General features: G+C 42.2%; 1 protein-coding gene across 8 annotated transcripts in view; it reads left to right on the forward strand.

The window, feature by feature from the left end:
• Nucleotides 1–4,228: 4,228 nt before the first annotated feature.
• tead3b (TEA domain family member 3 b) overlaps nucleotides 4,229–15,284 on the forward strand; it is a 41,216-nt gene continuing 30,160 nt past the window's right edge. For all 8 annotated transcript variants that reach the window (XM_015958626.3, XM_015958629.3, XM_015958627.3 and 5 more), the window contains exons 1-2: nucleotides 4,229–4,421; nucleotides 4,744–4,858. The gene's annotated coding sequence lies outside the window, so the exon portion shown is untranslated. The remainder of the gene's footprint in view (nucleotides 4,422–4,743; nucleotides 4,859–15,284) is intronic.

Consider the following 15,284-nt stretch of genomic DNA (forward strand, 5'->3'; position numbering starts at 1 on the left):
AAATAAAAGCTTTTCCATTTTTCATAAATCTTATAATATACAGATAAATTATTATAGATCTCATATTTTTCTTTTTAAAATTCTTCAGAGTACACAGACCAAAATATTATCTATCCATTCTCCTCTGTTTATCCGGGGTCAGGTCATGGGGGCAGCAGCCGAGGTCCAGACTTCCCTCTCCCCAGCCACTTTGGTCAGGTCCTCTGGGAAAATCCCAAGGCGTTCCCTGGCCAGCCAAGAGACATAGTCCCTCCAGCATGTCCTGGGTCTTCTTTTAGGTCGCCTCCAGGTTGGACGTGCCCGGAGAACCTCACCAGGGAGGCATTCAGGAGGCATCGTTATCAGACGCCTGAGCCACCTCAGCTGGCTCCTCTTGAGGAGCAGTGGATCTACTCCAAGGCCCTCCCGGATGACCAAAATTCTCGCCCTCTCTAAGGGAGAGCCCAGCCAACCTGCAGAGAAAACTAATTTTGGCCGCTTGTATCCGCAATCTCGTTCTTTCAGTCACTGCCCAAAGCTTGTGACCATAGCTGAGGACACAATCGTAGATCGACGGTAAATCAAGAGCTTCTCCTTCCAACTCAGCTCTGTCTTCACCACAACAGATCGGTACAACGTCCGCATCACTGCTGGCGCAGCACCTGTCCGACTACTGATCTTTCGCTCTAACTTTCCCTCACTCGTAAACAAGACCCAGAGATACTTGAAACTCCTCCACTTGGGGCAGGACCTCATCCCTGACCCAGAGAAGGCATTCTACTCTTTTCCGACTCAAGACCATGGTCTCAGATTTAGAGGAGCTGAAATTCCCATTTCACCCTCCATGGGTGGTCTCATCCTTCCAAGCTCGCATCCTCTACCACAGGCCTGGGAGCTTGAGGGTTCTGCAGTATCTTAGCTGTTCCTAGATCTGCACTTTTCTGGACTGAGATGTCTGATGTTTTTCCTGGGATCTGCTTTAGCCACTCCTCCAGTCTGGGGGTTACTGCCCCGAGTGCTCCGATGACCACGAGCATCACCGACATCTTCACTCTCCAGGCTTTCTCAAGTTCTTCTTTGAGGCCCTGGTACTTCTTTGGTTTCTCATGTTCCTTTTTCCTGATGTTGCCATCACTTGCCATTGCTCCATCCACCACAGCAGCTGCCCTCTGCTGTTTGTCCACCGCCTCACTGTCCGGTTGGTTCACCATCACCATTTTGTTTGTCTGGATCTGGAAGTCCCAATAGGCTAGAGGAACAGTTTCACCTGAATAAAAGCATGCTTGGGTAGATACTAGATTTTATGAGCAACAGAACACAGAAGGTCAGAGTGAATAGTGCCCTGTCGGATAAGAAAAATGTGTCTACCGGATCACCCCAGGGCTGTGTTTTGTCCCCCTTGTTGTATATTTTATACACTAACATGTGCCGAAGCAAACATGAAAGAAGGACAATTATTAAATATGCTGATGATTCAGTAGTAGTAAGTCTCCCGAGAGAAGGGGAATACAGCCATGGACCTGTTCTTGAGGATTTTATCTCTTGGTGTGACGAATCATATCTACAACTTAATGTAATTAAAACAAAAGATACGATCATCGATTTTAGAAGGAAGCCACAACAACAGCATGCTCTTTCCATAATTAAAGGTCAAACTATTGAGCAAATGAAATCTTATAAATATTTGGGGACAATTATTGATAGGGAGCTGAATTTTGAGGAAAACTGTGATGCAGTGGGTAAGAAAGGCCAGCAACGTTTGTACTGCCTTAGAAAACTGGCCTCATTCCATGTGGACAGGACTATAATGTCCATGTTTTATTGTTCTTTTATTGAAAGTGTTTTATCCATTTTCTTAGCCCCATGGTTTGGCCAGGCAAATCTTAAGCAAAAGGAAACACTAAACAGGATAGTAAAGTGGTCGGGTCGTCTGCTTGGAAAACCAGGGGAAAGTGTGGCACAGCTGTACAGTGGACAGGTAGAGAGGATTGCTAAAGCTATTGTTGGGGACACGGGACACCCACTGCATGGCCGGTTTACTCTCCTGCCATTTGGATGGAGATTTATTGTGCCAAGGTGCAGGACCAAGAGGTGCAAAACAAGCTTAGAACTGAGTCTGGCGTGGCTATTTTATTTTATTTTATTTACTTATTGTTTATTCTTCATTGATGTGTGTGCTTTGTGGCTGTGTGTATCTGTGTGTAACCTGGGCGCTAAATCTTGTGTCACATGGCAAATCAAATTTACCTGTGGGTATTAATAAAGTTACCTTGACCCTGACCTTTATAAATAAATAAATAAATAAATAAATAAATAAAACATATATATATATATATATATATATATATATATATATATATATATATATATATATATATATATATATATATATATATATAATCACCCCGGGTCACAAGGGCAGCATCCCAACTAGGGAGCTCCAGACCGTCCTCTCCCCGGCCTTCTCCACCAGCTCCTCCGGCAGGACCCCAAGGCGTTCCCGTACCAGATTGGAGATGTAACCTCTCCAACGTGTCCTGGGTCGAGCCGGGGGCCTCCTGTCGGCAGGACATGCCCGATACACCTCCCCAGGGAGGCGTCCAGGAGGCATCCTGACCAGATGCCCAAACCACCTCAGCTGACTCCTTTCGATCCAGAGGAGCAGCGGTTCTACTCTGAGTCCCTCCCGAATGTCCGAGCTCCTCACCCATCTCTAAGGCTGAGCCCGGCCACCCTACGGAGGAAACTCATTTCGGCCGCTTGTATCCACGATCTCGTTCTTTCGGTCATTACCCAAAGCTCATGACCATAGGTGAGGATTGGGACGTAGATCGACCGGTAAATCGAGAGCCTGGCTTTCTGGCTCAGCTCCCTCTTCCCCACGACAGATCGGCCCAGCGTCCGCATCACTGCAGATGCCGAACCAATCCGCCTGTCGATCTCCCGATCCCTCCTACCCTCACTCGTGATCAAGACCCCGAGATACTTAAACTCCTCCACTTGAGGTAGGACCTCTCTCCCGACCCGGAGTTATATACATACATACCAGTGTAGTGAAGTGGGTTGTCCAGTAATCGGAAGGTTGTAGAATCAATCATGGCTCAGACCAGATGCTGTTGTTGTGTCCTTGGGCAACCGGCCTAACCCATTCTTGCTGGTGGTGGTCGGAGGGACTGGTGGCGTCAGTATTCAGCATTCTTTTGTCAGTGCAGCCCCGGGCAGTTGTGACTACGATGTAGCTCATCACCACCAACGTGAGAATAGGTGGATGACTGTTGTGAAGTGCCTTGCGAAGTTGCAGAATCCTAGAAGGTACTGTACAATTACAAGCCATTTTACAACATAGAACTCCTACATACATGTCTGGATTTAAATATATGTGTTTTTGTTTTGTTTTCTGTAACTTTAATATTTGTTAACTATATTCATTCTGGATCTAACCCTTTTTAACATTGCTTTCAGTAAACAAATGAGAAAAATGACGAATGTCCTTGTACAAATACCGAGCCATGTGTTGCATCAATGGCTTTAATGCATTCTGTTGTAAGATCAAGATTTTTTCACCTGTTACAAAAAATACATGAACAAAATCTGATACTGACCAGAAGACACATATTTTCTTTTACTTTCATTCATCAGGATTCGGTCTGTAGTTTGGTCTACTTTAGATTTTGCGTTTGCTGTCATGAACGTCTGAAAAGTAGTTTTCTTTGGAAGTGACTTATAGCATAAATAAGTTCAAATAGAAAACATGTGTTATTTAAGAAAATAACACAAAAATGCAGGGGGATTTTAAGTAAACAAACATGAGAAAAGTTTAGATTGTAGGTATAATAAACACAATCCTTACATTTTCTACTATTCCGTAGATACAGTGTTGCTTGCCAATTCGTTTTTATAAAATTACTTCATTACATAATGATGTTTTGTTTTTCAGATAGAAATAATAATAATAATAATAATAATAATAATAATAATAATAATAATAATAATAATAATAATGTCAGTTTTAGGTTTGTGTCGTGTTTATCAGTATTCATGTATTTTATTATGACGTTTGCTACTTTTTGTGAAAATTCAAAACTGTCGAAGAGGACAGCCCTGCAGCTCTGTGTGAGGTTTTTCAGACCGGAAGCTCCGGTGTTCTGTCATGAGTGGGCGGGGCTATTAGAGAAGTCCCCGCCCCTCGGACTTGTTGATTGACGCGCACCGGTGGCTCCTCCTTGAAAAGTCTTTCTTTCCCCTCCCCCTTCGTTTTCCAGTGTAGTGCGTTGATTTCATACCAAAGTCATACTTAACATTCCACTTATACTGTCAAACCTCTGAGAAATATTACGGGAAACAACAAGGCGCCAATTTATTACCAAGTTATTAAAAAGCGCAGTCCGGCTGCCTGAGAGGAATAAGGAGGCTGACAGAATTAATAATAAATTTTAAAAAAGGTAAGTTATCCTCAAGTTTCCTCTTTCTGTTCGCAGCAAAGCTGTTTCATGCCGCTTGACTCGGTGAAGTTTTCAGATCATTGTCATTTTTCACATTTTTGCGTGGAGCTGCCTGCGTTGGGAGGGAAGAAAAAATATGTGGAGATTGATACGCGATTGTGTTCGACTTTCCCAGAGAGCAGGGAAATCTGACAGGATCTGAACAACCTTATTCCCACCTCAAGTCCGCTCACTGACGCGAAATCACCCAAGAAAGGAGGAGAAAGTTTCTGTTGTGACCCAGAAGGACCGAGTCACTATGTGTGTTTTCTGTCCCGGACAGCTCTCAGCTGGACCCAGCTGCTCCAAGGAGCCCGACAAGTCCACCAACTGGTCCAGAGAGACGCCGGAACCATCCGGACGAATTTGGACTGGTTTGGACTTTTGCATCCAGAGAGGTAAGGAGTTCCTCAGCAGTCAGGGCAGATCTCCTCTCGGTTCATCAGCGCGAGCTCAAAGTTTCAGTTGAATTCAAAACTCTCAAATTTAAACAAACTATAAAAAAATAAACATTTCTGAGCTCAAGTTTTAAGCAGCTTTATTTGTTGTGTTTTCAAAAAATTCAGTAATAAAGTTGCCAAATTTCATTATTTCTTTTCTTAATTGAAACCAGACTTAAAGTATTTTAAGTTGATTTCTGAGTTTTTTTACACACAAAGTTATTTTAAATGTAATTTAATGCACTCGTACAGCAAATTATATGATGTTTAATTTAAATGTGATTGTTTTATAACAGCTGATTTACAAAAAAGCGTATTTAACTTATCCATCTAAAAGGATCTGAACACGTGGGAGCTACATTTCTACACACTAACTTTTAATTTTAACCTAAAGTGTTTGTTTTAATGATCACATCTCATATTGATTTCTTAGAAAAAAGCTAAATGTTGAAAGTAGCTGAAAAAAAAATCTAAATGTGGAAGAAACGCTTTGCCTATAGAGGAAATAACTACATTTATCATAAATGACAATATATTAAAGCTAATAGCCCAATGCTTTTAAAAAGCATTAATTAATCTATCATTTGGTTCTAATTTTATTATATAAGCATCATAAATAAATGATTATCTAATGTTTTAGGGTTTTAGCTAGCCTTCTTTTTCTGCCAACAAATGGGGGATGTGATGATGTGCTGCAAAGTCCCACTAAGTACATAACTCATAGGTGGGGATTTGAGATGCGTTGCAGGCTAATTGTATAATTAGACGCTCTCGACCTGGGGCTACACCTGCTCTCGTCCCGTACGCTCCGTCTTTAGACTTTCCGACAGTTTTTAACCTCGCTCAAAAAAAGTAAAAAGGCAGCATTCCAAATTCATGTGATCACAGTAGCTGCACAGTTGCATCATCGACAGGCAACAGGTCTAACAAAGCAGCAGAATGCAGTCCATCCAGTTGGTCCCAGATGGCGGAAAAACACTACTAACTCCTAATCTGCCGTCTCTCTGATGATTTGAATTTGAAACTGCATATTCTCATGTTGCATTTTTAACCCTTTTGAATAAAAGTGAAGCCCTGCTGCAGTCGCTGTGCCTGTTTTTCATCTGTGTGGCTGAACATTAGCATACAACAGGACTGTGATGTGGTCTTTGGAGCACCGATTTGTGTTTTGGTCTCAACTCAGATAAACAGAATGATTAGATGGCTCCCATCAGGTCATGATTGAAATACAAATTTGACTGCTTCAGCTCCTTGATTAACCTGTAAAAATACCAATAACCACTCACTGGTAACAACAGATTTGATTTAGATGGATAAATCTGGAAAGGATAAAGGATTCTGCTGCCCAGACAGATTTCCCGTCTTTGTTTTGAAGCAGCGTGAATCGATCAGGCCTCTCAGCGTACAATGTGGTCTTTTCTTTTCTGTTCCTCAGTTTCTGTGGATTCTGAGTGTTTGCGTAGAGAGGGAAGGTTTTACAGCTCTACTCGTGTCACAGAGGTCACTTGGATTATTTGGGTTGGAATCACCTCAAAGTGGCTGTTGTCTGTTTTTATGCCCCCAGCTGTGTTCCTTCTGGGAGCTAAAAGGCTTCCTTATACCTAAAACCTAAAAACATGTCGTAACTATGGACCGGGATGTCATTTGCAAACTGTGTGTGTGTTTACCTGCGCAGGAGTGCATCATCTATTTGTGCTGCATTGTGTTTGCTTTGGATGCGGGTCTGTCGACCGTTTATCAGTAGCTGCTTCACCCGTTTGTGTTAAACCCACAGAAGAGCAGCTAATGAGCTTCTTTTTAGCACCATCCCCAGAAGTTCTCGTCCAAATGGTGAACACTTATCCCCTCTTTCTCTGCCTCTCGCTTCCGAGCCAGACCTGAACAAATACAGATTCCCTCGCGTCTCTGGACACGGAGACCTCAGAGGACAGCCTGCAGCTGTCAGCAGAAGGGTGTAAATGGTGATCTGGAGCACAGCACGCAGCTAGACCAGTCGGACGAATCAGATTCAGGAACTAAGTTGCATTAATTGGCTAACAAACGCAAACAAAAGTGATCAATTTCAACCAAAAGCGACCAAATCACAAACTTCACTCTTTGTATTCAGATTTGTGCACTGCTCCTGTTTACTTATAGTCCAAGTCATCAGGTTCTGAACAGATAAGCTTTTCTGGCCTCCTTGTTCGGACCACTCAGGGGAGGAGCTGGGGAGTGGCCTAGAACAGTGTGCTCTTTGTGTCAGTTGTCCACAAACTTGTTAAATGTTTTAGTTGTTCTTGCTATGTTGGGCCGACTGCTAGGAGTTATGTTCCATGTTCTCCAGACGGGCAGAGTGCACGCAGAAGGAGATGCCTTTGAAGGTGTGCGCTGGTGTCTGCTGCCACCTCATTACTGATAACAGGAGGCCGGCTCCCACAGCAGGCCTGCTTCGTTTCAGACGTTTTCGTACGTTTGGCCTGCGTGTCGTCCTGGAGCTCCAGTGACCCAAGAGCTCTCGTGTGAAACTCCTCTAGTCCCTCTGCACAGGGTGTTTTAGGCTGTGGAATGGTCTTCTGCAGCTCAGCGCTTATTTGTTTCAGCCGTCTTCAGACGGATCTGTTTTCGTTTCATGCAAACAACAAACGATCAGCAGTGCAACAAGTTCAGCCTACTTGGTTTGTTCTCGTGAAATTCCTCTGCCTATGACCCCGATCAAAGTGATGGCTGCTTTCGCTGCCTTGTGGGACGATTAATGCAGTTTGGAGAGTTACTGGCTGGTGTGTTCTGCTGAATGTCTCGAAGGTTTCACAGATTAGGGCCTCAGACCGCTCCCCTCGCCACAAAATGACCAACTCAGGCTCGAATGGCTTCTCCGAGACGTTCCTTGGAAAATTTCCGATTAGAATGCTGATTCAGACTGTGGAAGAAAAAGAGACACCCAGGCTCAGTTTGTCAGTCTTTCCCTTTTCAGCTAGATTCAAGCGTGACTGTCTGACAGTGAAGCTGTTGACCACAGGGCAGAAGGCCCTACTACTAGGACTGAATAATCAGTGAATATACTGATGTTCTCGCTCGGGCTTGATCTGTGATGCTCGTTTGGCCCTCCAATCCTTAGAGTGGCTTTGCCTTCCACACGGTGTCTAGTGTTTAGAAGAATAATAAATATGAGCGAATTTTTAAAGGGAAAACTAAAAACACATACTGTAAGTCTGCCTTATCCAGCTCAGATTGGTTCCACAGTCTCAGACGTTATTCAGAGGGTTATTGTTTTCCTTAGGCTTGCAGCTGGTATCAGACTGCAAATGTTTGACTTGACAAGAGGTGCATATGCTGTGTGTGTGTGTGTGAGTGTGTGTGTGTGTGTGTGTGTGTGTGTGTCTGTGTGTGTGTGTGTGTGTGTGTGTGTGTGTGTGTGTGCGTGTGTGTGTGTGTGTCAGATTTTCCCTCTGCCTCTTGCCGTGTGAGTTGCTGGCTGTCCAGCACTCCTCTTACTCTCAGCTCTGATTGTTTCCTGAGTGCCGTGCCAGATAGGAAGTAGGAGGAAGTTATTGGAGGAGCTGGAGAGAATTTATTAGGGCCATGCACAGACGCAGGAGGGAAAGAGAAGGGTAATGACTCTTTTGGAGATGGGGTTTGTGCTTTCATGACTCTCACAAAGGCCGTGGTGTCAGTACTAAACAGCTGACACTCTCATGCCAGCTCTTTACCTTTGAGTGTTGTCTCCTAATTGAAGAAACATGCCAACGTGAAACATGTCGTTTTTGGTTTTTTGGGGGTGAAAATGCTTAACCATGCAGTCTTGGTCAGGAGGAATACGGCTGTTGTCGGAGAGCAGCTTCCTGGCCTGGGACCTAAAATGTTTTCTTTATCTGTAATCTGACCTTGGAGAGCAGCTGCTCCTTCTGCTGCCAGGACCTGTTGTTTCCCCCTTTCAAGCGTACGTTTGTGTGGAGGGGTCTCACCGTGATGAAGAGCACTGGGTAGATCCGCGAGACCCCCTCAACCGCTCGGAGACATGCAGCTGTCATGTAGGGGAGTTTTGGTTTGTTTCTTTGTCGAAACTTTAAGTTTGGATGTATTTAGCTCCCATCTGGGGGGGGGGGGGGGGGGGGGGGGGTCTGGGCTGCCAGCAAGGATCTGGTCTTTGCCAAGAGGTTTCCCAAGTCTTACAGCAACTAAACAAGGCTTGGATTTCTAAAGACAGGAACAAATCGTGTAGTGTGCTGGTTAGCAAACAGAAGGAGGAATATACGGCCTGACTGGAGAAAGCACACAAAATGCATGATAGATCTGGGTTCAAAACACAGATTTAAAGAAAATCTAACAGTTACTTGGTTAACATGGTGGTTGATTGAAAGCCACTCCTCTTTTTAAGTGTTATAGAAGAGGAAAATGATCAGTCAACACAAGATAAAGTCTTAACTTTGGTATTTGACCCATTGCTAACTCAAATCAGCGCCTTGGGCTACCCGACAGGGTTGCGGAAGGCGCTATATAAATAAAACTTTGATTGATTGTTTGATTGAAATCAGCCCATTAGTAATACTGGATAGCTTTATGGATTAGCACTATTTGAATCTTACAACAAGTGAACTGAAACTGTGCTTCTATTAACGAACATCCGTCCCTTCGCTGCAATCGCTTCAGTCTGACTCATCATCGCACACCTTCAGCTTGTGTTAGGGTTGACATTCTGCCAGTTTCACCACTTGTCCTGAAAATTGAAAACTGATGAAAAAGCATCCTCCATCTGAAGTTTGAGTATTCAGGTAAAGGTTTTGGAGTTGCCAAACAAGAAAAGTCAGTGCTCTCTGAAGTCACGAACAGCTCGATGTGTTCTCCGCTATCAAAGAGAAAACGGACAGGTCTGTTTGTTTGTTTGTTTTTGCTGTTTGGTATTTATTGCATTTTCCATGAGCTCATGTTTTAATGCATCTGAAACGGGATGAGTTGGCATCATTAAAGTTTTGCCCACTGCTGTGCAGCCAAAGTTTCAACATTGAAGTTTAAAAGCTACCTGTCGTAGGTGGACTAAACCCCTCTGGTGCGACGGGCTCACCTGGTTCTCATGGTGGGGTGTTTCTGTGATGGGTTTTCATCGTCTAATAAACCATTTATTACATTTTTACTCATTTGAGACTAAAATGTTTACATTATAATGTAAGAATGTTAAATTTCTCAAGCATTCCCATGATTACGTCTTTTTTGTTCCTTAATTTTTGTTTTGTGTTCAGTGTTTTACTTGAAACAGACTAAAAGGATCAATTTGTGTCAGCCCTGTGCCGATGAACTTTTGGGAATACATCTAGATGCTATGGTTTTTGTTACACTTTGCTTTAGATTAAATGTGATCTCTCTACTGATTAGAGAAAAAAGCCTGATGTAATTTTGCTTCTTCAAGTTCTGTCTTAAAGTAACTATTTCCTGTTCCTCCACCCTACTGGCTCAAAGTGGAATTACAACTGTCGTAAACAACCCTGCAGCAGCCTGCTGTAGCTAGCGCTAACAACGAGCTAATACTAACATGAGCCAACTAATACTAAAATAAACCACAAACTAAAAAGATCCATACTGTTGTTCAAAAATATTATTGCTTACAAGTCCAGTAGCAACAAAGCCAGGTCACCATCAGTCTGTGATTTCATATATTCTTTAGCTTCCTCAAACTAGTGTAGCCCGTGCCGATGTTCACTCTGGTCTTTAGCTCTTTTACTTCCAGGCTCCACCAAGATGCAAAGAAAAAGTTAAATACTTATTTTTCTTCTAGTGCTTTTTATTGACAAACTGTGAACTGAAAATGCTAACTGCTAGCATTACAGCTAACAGTTATAAAGCACGTAAAGAGCGCCCCCTAGCGTCCTCCTCCACAAGTGTGGTTCTTGGTCAGCGGAGGGCAGCAGAGTGGTGTCAAATATGAAACTGGTCAAGTTTCTAACTCAAAAATTACTGAGATCAATGTTAAAGCTCTAACTTAAAGTAAAAAAAACAACAACTATGTTGTTACTTTAAAAAAGTCAACATTTTTGCGAGGATTTTGTATTTTGTTTCTTAATGAGCAATGATTTATATGTAGTAAAATGTTGGTGGTTTGCATTGATTTTAAATGTGTTGAATGAAATTTGTTAAGCTCTCAATAACTATAATGAATGAGATCGTTAGCGTATGCATCGTACCGGCCACAGACCACTGATGTCTGTAAACTTCTGGACATGATGGAGTGACATTGATACAAACGACAAACAAGTTCAGTGAAAATTATCCAGAACTTCCAATTTTTTACATCCTGAATGTAATATTGTGATTTTTTTTAAACTTTCTTTTAGACCAGCAGGTGTTTCTCAATTCAAACATCTAAGGGTGATTCCCTTCTCTTATTCAGCTTGCCTCCATGTGCTCCAGCTGCCTCAGAGTGACTCATTAGAATTACCGGAATTCGTTACCACACAGTCCCGTCTAGAGGAGGAAGAGGAGAAACTCAGCACAATGCCTACAGACTCTGGCCAGGTTGTAGAAGGGGCCGAAACAGAGATAAGCCGAGGTCTGAGAGCAGACTGCAATGTGATCAGGGCCGAGGTGGGGGGCAAGAGGGATTTCGGTGCATGAATGGTGTCGTTTCAATGAATGTGCAAGGAGCATAGCTTTGCAGCATTATTTACATTCCTGCTGCACACTGGAATTCTGAAGCATGTTGGTCTCAAAGTCTCATGGTCTGACTCCCAGAAAGTGGAAGAGGAGGCGTGTTATAGATTTTTGTTTTTGTTAAAAGCATGAGAAATGTGTTTTCAGACGGGATTTTCAATAAACTTTCCCATCAAGTGTCTCATGTGAGTTTGTGAGTGGAAACTGGAACTTGAGGGTGAAAAGCTTTAATTTTTAAGGAAATGGCTACAAAAACTTTGTTGTTTTCAAGAAATAATGTCTTTAATTTTCTTTTTCTTGTAATTTTTTTTATGTAAAACTGAAAAAAACAACCAAGAAGGTAGTGAAATAGAAACGATGGAATAAGAGCTTATTTCATCTGTTAGCTTAAAATACGTAAAGTACATTGATTTTTAAAGGTGGCGAACATTCACAGTGGTCTCTAGTAGCAATGAATGCCTCGTGCGTCGTACTTGGAGGGAAGGGGGGCACCGGTGCACCTTTTACAGGAACTAGAAGTGAGCCACATCACAGCTGAGCTTCAGACGACAGAATTTGGAATCTTATTTCCTGATATTTGGATATCTCTTCTGATTGGCTAACAGCAACACGGCTCTACCACCGACTCTGTTTGCTCTGCAACGTTGATGTTTTATCTCCACAAATAACACAAGCCTGGAGGAGTTCTGCCATGTGGTGGAGTTGCTAATGCTAACATTAACTTCTACTACCTGAGGCGTTCTCTGCTGTTTCCTGGACGCTAAACCAACAACAACCTTCCCCGTCTCGAGTCAGAAGGGGGAGTCCATGAATGTTCAGTGACAGTGTGACGTAGATCTGTCAGGATGTTCTAATCCTAGAGTTTCACCGTTTATTTTCTATCAGAAGCTAATGCAGGAGATAGGTGTAGGAGACTATTTTCATGTTCAGCCTGCATGAAAAATTTAGAGTTACCCATTAGAATCAGAAATAATGATAAAAAATTGGTTTTTCAGTGTTCCACAACTAGTGAGCGCTAACCCGGTTTTAGTGTTTACTTGTAACATGCCTACGTGAACAAAACAAATAAATATCTATAAATGTAATCTAAGTGTTTAGAAATTAAGACCATTAACATAGTTTGATTGTGTTACTAGTGACTCCTCCACCTTCAGTCTGAGCGTCAGGAAGCGTTCCAGTGCTGATGTTTCATTCCAGCTGGAACAGTCCCACTGTTTTCCACACTCCAAAGTGGATGCCTAAATTGGACAACAAACCCCCCACCCACCACCTCCAGTACCCCTTGCCCCTCTCCCACCAAACACACCCCTTTTTCTCCCCCTGCTCTCCATCCAGCCAACCAACCCACTACTCCCATACATCCCCTGGTCTCCTGCCCTTATTTGGGTAGAGATGTTCTCAGTAGAGAGGTGGGGGGATGCAGAGGAGGGAGGGAGGGCGTTGAGTTGACACAAGGGAGGCAGGAGGAGAAACAGTGAGCACTCACAGGCCTTTCTTAATAAGGAGATGTCTGGAATTCAGGCCCCTCTTGCGGTAAAGAGTCTCTTTTTTGCAGCACCACTCCTGAGCATGCTCTGAGCTCCGTCAGGTCGCCCGATCGGTCGTAGCGCTGAGCGCTGTTTGCTGCTCTCCAGACTCACAGTGGGGAAAAGGTTAATGGCGTTTTCTCTGCTATAATTGGAGAGAAACAATAGAGCAGCCTGATCTCCCTCCCTTACTCAGCCATCAGCATTTAATTACTACAACCGTTACCGCACAACACCTATGCTTCCGTAGTGAGGATTATTTTTGGCTACAGACAATAAAAACATTTTTTAAATCACAATGTTTAGTGAAACAAAATTTTTGTAAAATATGCTTTTGTGTTCATGATATGTGAGCTGATAACAAGAAATAAAAAAATAACTGAAATAGACCCGTCATTGTCTATAAAAAGCCATAAAGGCTTAAAACATTTGATCAACTTGACCTTTTCCTATATAGGGCTGCAATACTTTTTCTAAATAATTTTAAAAATGAACTTTTTGGCTGTAAAATACCAGACAACCTGTAAATTTATAGATCTGCGAAAGTGCACGTGATAATTTTTAATTATTGTTTTTATTTATTTTTTATTTTAATAGAAAACAAACAATTGCTACTTGACATAAATGTTGCAGTCATTTTCATTTATTTGTTTATTTGTTTAATTATTTTATTATTAAAAAACAGCTATAATGAACAAAATTAATAAAATGATTTATTTTGAGTGATTTACAGCAAAAATATTCCTTTTGAGTGACTGGCTTACTTTGTGGTTATATACAGCTGAGGATTTTAAACCAATGTAAAACAGTTTGACCAGACCAGAATGAACTGTGGAGTCGTTTGGAGCGATCGTTGAGGTCTGAGACGGATCATATGAGCTGCTGCTGATGAGCACTCGGCTTTAGTGTTGAGTGACCCGGCTGCAGACGGACCATCACAACCAGCCTCCACTCAGCTAAAATTAACAACCTGACTTGTGGACATTTGTCACACTCTCGTTTGGGTCCAGTGATGGCCGTAAATTTGATGTTGTGTTTGGTTGAAATGTCACAGCAGCTCAAGTGTTGCAGTGGTCCAAACTCGCCTTTAATCTTCTGTTAATCTTTGGAAATGCTGGTGAAAAAGAGAGGGAGGTGACATCAATTCACCACCTTTGATTTTTAATTCATGTAACTGAAGTAATGCTTCTCAGCGACATGATATATTTTCTGCAAATATAAATTTACTGTAACTGAATTTTATTGCTAGCTTGGCAACCCATCCTGTATATGTAAATGTATAGTCTGGCCACGAGCCGTTGAAACCACCAGTCATGGGGTTGTCTTTCAGACGGTCTCCGCATTCAATTGGACAGCACTAGGACCAATCAGAGCAACGAACAAGGTGACGTACTCAATGTCAGTCAATGGGTCAGTCCGCCATACACCGTAGTAGGGCTGAACAATTTAGGAAAGTAATCAAATAGCGATTTTTTTCGTCAATATTGCAATTTCGATTTAATTCACAGTTATTTTCTCATATTTTCAACTAGCGGAAGCAAAAAAAATCTATGTAACTTGTACTGAATATAAACTACAATACTACATCCATTGTTTTTTTTTCTTGTTTAATACACAGCGTGGCAAAGTTTGTTTTTTTTTGCCTTAATTTGCTGACAGTTTTGGCGTCACACAGTAGCCATCTTCAGAGCCTCACCGGTGTTGACCTATTATGATTGGTCTCGATTTCTAGGCTACTTTGTTGCCCCACTTTGGTGAACATTAGGAGGAATGAAAGAATGTTTTGGGCTAATTTGTTTTCCAAATTTGCCATTGCGACTTTAAATACTGATCTCAATATATCGTATTGTCTCCCCAGTTTTGTGATTTGTATTGTATCACCAGATACTGCTAATTCACACCTCTACCAGTTACACACTCACTCACACCTAGAGACAATACAGAGTCTCCAGTTGACCCTAACCTAGCATGATTTTAGTTAGAGTGGGAAGCAACCTAAGTAACCGTAGAAAACACACAGGCATGGGGAAAACATGCTAAGGAGGCGCAGGCGCGATTGGAACAATGCTACCAACTTCTCCATCGTGCATCCATCGGCTCATGATGTAAAATCAAATCAAAATGTTAAAATGTGCCACATTTTTATGTCTTATAAACCAAAATGTTTCACTCCCCAATTTTCTCCCTACATTTATCCGTTTGACTTGACTTTTTTTTTTTTTTTTTGGTAGAAATGCCAA

The sequence above is a fragment of the Nothobranchius furzeri genome, chromosome 3 (assembly GCF_043380555.1).
Source record: "Nothobranchius furzeri strain GRZ-AD chromosome 3, NfurGRZ-RIMD1, whole genome shotgun sequence".
NCBI classification, from domain to species: domain Eukaryota; kingdom Metazoa; phylum Chordata; class Actinopteri; order Cyprinodontiformes; family Nothobranchiidae; genus Nothobranchius; species Nothobranchius furzeri.